The sequence below is a fragment of the Bidens hawaiensis genome, unplaced genomic scaffold, assembly GCF_021521415.1.
Source record: "Bidens hawaiensis isolate Kalapana, Puna unplaced genomic scaffold, B.hawaiensis_p1.1 tig00000702_1, whole genome shotgun sequence".
Lineage (NCBI taxonomy): Eukaryota > Viridiplantae > Streptophyta > Magnoliopsida > Asterales > Asteraceae > Bidens > Bidens hawaiensis.
In genome coordinates this window covers 2,999,063-3,002,535 of record NW_027491042.1, presented here as the reverse complement: position 1 = coordinate 3,002,535, position 3,473 = coordinate 2,999,063, and the positions used below count along the sequence as shown (strand labels likewise).

The 3,473-nt window shown below is 41.1% G+C and overlaps 1 pseudogene; it reads left to right on the top strand.

Moving 5' to 3' along the window:
- The first annotated feature begins 296 nt into the window (after nucleotides 1–296).
- Nucleotides 297–2,045, top strand: LOC143533157 (UDP-glycosyltransferase 75C1 pseudogene; annotated as a pseudogene).
- Nucleotides 2,046–3,473: the final 1,428 nt, after the last annotated feature.

Genomic DNA, 3,473 nt, shown 5'->3' with positions numbered 1-3,473 from the left:
CTACCGGCCTACGGGTTGAAAATAGTCAGCATCGATCCCTGCGAGGTTCGAACACGGCGGTCCCAAGACACACCCCTACAGCACTCCCTCACCCAAATATTTCGTTCTTTATTTCTTATTAGTTGCTTTCATCTTTTACTAATTTTACCCTTTGTATTTGGGTCTAAATTACTTGCACCCATGTGCTATTATGATTTAGTACTTATAAGTAGTCTCGTTACATGTCACGCTCGTAAAGCGATATTCCTGTGTTTGGAACGTTGTCTACGTTTTATAGGTTCGTATGTTCATTCTTTGAAGAGTACATGTAATGCCACCACCACCCATTAAATTCTATCTTTCTACAAACATTATTTTTTATTTCCAAAACTCCACACCTTAGAAATCCTATCGCATCAGTGATCTTACGATTTAAACAAACTTCAGGGCTTACAAACCCGTAGTTTGTTGAGCTTTGTTAAAGATTATGGCTCAAACTCAGCCTCACTTCCTCTTAATAACTTTTCCAGCCCAAGGTCACATTAATCCGGCTCTCCAGTTTGCTAAACAGCTCGTTCGGTTAGGTGTCAAACTTACCTTCGCAACCACGGTCCATTCACACCGCCGCATGTGCAAAGCCAGCCAGATTCCCGAGAGTTTCAACTTTGTTGTTTTCTCAGACGGCTACGATGATGGTTTCGTTCCGGGTTCTGATGATGCCACTCTCCTCATGACTCAGTTAAGGAACGAGGGAATCCGGTGCTTGAAAGAAACCATACTTACTAGTGCCGAAAACGGCACCCCGATCACTTGTTTGGCGTACACCCTCCTCCTCCCTTGGGCTGGAGAGGTGGCACTTGGCCATAACGTGCCTCAAGCCCTTCTTTGGATTCAACCAGCGTCGGTGTTTCGAGTGTATTATTATTATTTCAAAGGGTATGATAAACTCATTGGAGAAAACTCCAACGAGCCTTCATGGTCCATTGAATTACCCGGGTTACCATCGCTCAAAAGTCGCGACCTCCCCTCCTTTTGTCTCCCGTCAAACCCTTACGATAAGACGCTATCTTTGTTTAAGGAGCTGATGCATATGCTGGATAAGATAGAAAACCCTAAAATACTTGTGAATACGTTTGATACGTTGGAAGAACAGGCCTTGGAAGAGATTGATGGGAAGATAAACATGGTTGGTATCGGACCGTTGATTCCATCGGCTTTCTTGGATGGAAACGATCCGCTGGATAGATCTTTTGGAGGAGATTTGTATGAAACATCACACGAATATTTGGAATGGATGAACACGAAACATGAAGGGTCCATTGTTTACATATCTTTTGGTACCTTGATTGGGTTTTCAAAAGACGAAAAGGAGGCAATAGCTCACGGTTTGTTAGAGTGCAAGAAGCCATTTCTGTGGGTGATGAGGGATAAAGATGGAAAAACAAAAGAAGAAGAGGAAATAAGTTGCATGGAGGAATTGAAACAATTAGGGTTAATAGTTCCATGGTGTAGTCAACTAGAGGTGCTATCACACCCTTCTTTAGGTTGTTTTGTGACACACTGTGGTTGGAATTCGACACTGGAGAGTTTGGCTTGTGGGGTTCCAATGGTGGCGGTTCCTAAATGGTCCGACCAGTTCACGAATGCGAAGCTTCTGGAAGATGTTTGGGGAGCAGGAGTTAGGGCGGCGAGTAATGAAGATGGAATTGTTGAAGGTGAAGAGATAAGAAGGTGCATTGAAATGGTCATGGGAGGACATGATCAAAGAGTGAAAATGAATGCTAAGAAGTGGAAGGATTTGGGAAGAGAGGCTATGAAAGAAAGTGGATCTTCGTATATGAATCTCAAGGCTTTTGTTGAACAAGTTGGAAGTTCTACTCCAGACAAAGTGGTGACTAATTCCTAGTAAAGAATCTGATTCTGAATTTGGTTATGCTGTTTGATTCATTCAATGTAAGCGAACTTGAGCTTGATCAGCAATTAATGATAGCTAGCCAACAAAAATTATCCATAACACTCAGAAACACCACAATTTCCAAAAGAAATTAATTTTATAGAAATTGGAATATAATAAAAGAGTTATGAACTTGATTGTGCTTTTGGTTTGTGGAATTTTTTTTAGAATGAATTGGAATTTAACAAAAAATTGGAATATATCTCTACGATCACAACCTTTCGAGCGCAAAAATGACTTTGACGCATTAACTGGCACCGAGCGCCTAATGAACGATTTACGCTTAATTAATACATTAACAGGCACAGACGCGTAACTGATGTGCGGTGGGTTAATCCACGCGTTAAGCAGCCTGACACGTTCATTGTTAGTATGTGACGTGTCACCGGAGCCGGACACGTAACTATTAATCAGTGTTAAACACGTTAACGAACACGTGATGTGTTACCCTGCGTCGAACGTGTAATCGAAGTCTGAAGCGTTAACTAGCGTCAAACGTGTTAGCGGTGCCAGGCATTAACTGCGTTGGATACATTAACATATGTGAGACGCGCAAATGGGGTCAGACACGAAATTGGCGCTGGAAGCTTGAACGGTTACCCGTGTAGAGTGCATATAGTACAAACCTACAACGCAAGGACAAATACGAGATACAAGTGAATGAATTTTATGAAGAATGAAGATTGAAGTAGAAGGTCACCAAATGTTCAACGTGGCACCGCAAATATCCCGGGCACAACAATGATTGAATTTACACATCCCTTAAAAGACTTGTCGTTACAATATCTTACACCAAAAAAATATAAAGACAAAATGGCAAAAGTCGTCCTTTATGTTTGAACGTTTTTTCAACGGACATCCTTTAGCAAATTTAATGATATAAAACATTCTTTATGTTCAAAAAACCTTGCACGGCTCGTCCTTTTCACTAACGAATGTTAGTTTTTCTCGTTAATTCCAGTCATGTGCACCTCATGTTAGGGCAATTTAGTCTTTTTACCCCCTCAGGGGTTAGTTGTGTAATTAACTTAGAATTTTGGTCTTTAAATAAATAAAAGTTTTTCTTTCTTTAAACATCATCTTCTTCCCCAAATAATCAAAACCCACCATCAACACCACAATCAAACACCAGCCATCATCATCATCATCATCATCATCACAAAATAATAATAATAATAATAACTAAACCCCATTACTTGTTTATGAATAAGATAACCACAAAACAAGAAAATCAACAAATACCCACAAGACGTTCCAACAGCAATAACCCGTATATCATCAAACACCAAACACTCAAGTGCAGACACATACTCCGCTTCAATTGGGGACAAATTGGTCAGATCTTGACCCGGAAATTAGCAGGAGCAGAAGCGTGAGACCACTCGAGAACAAGGAGGAAGTGATGGTTGGCGATTGCGAGTGAATCAGTGTCGAGTGCGCAAATGAGATTGTGGTAGATCTAGGGTTTCCGAGATGTGATTGCGAGTGAATCAGTGCCGCTGCTCTTATTGGACTTCAGCCATCGCCTGCTACTAAAATC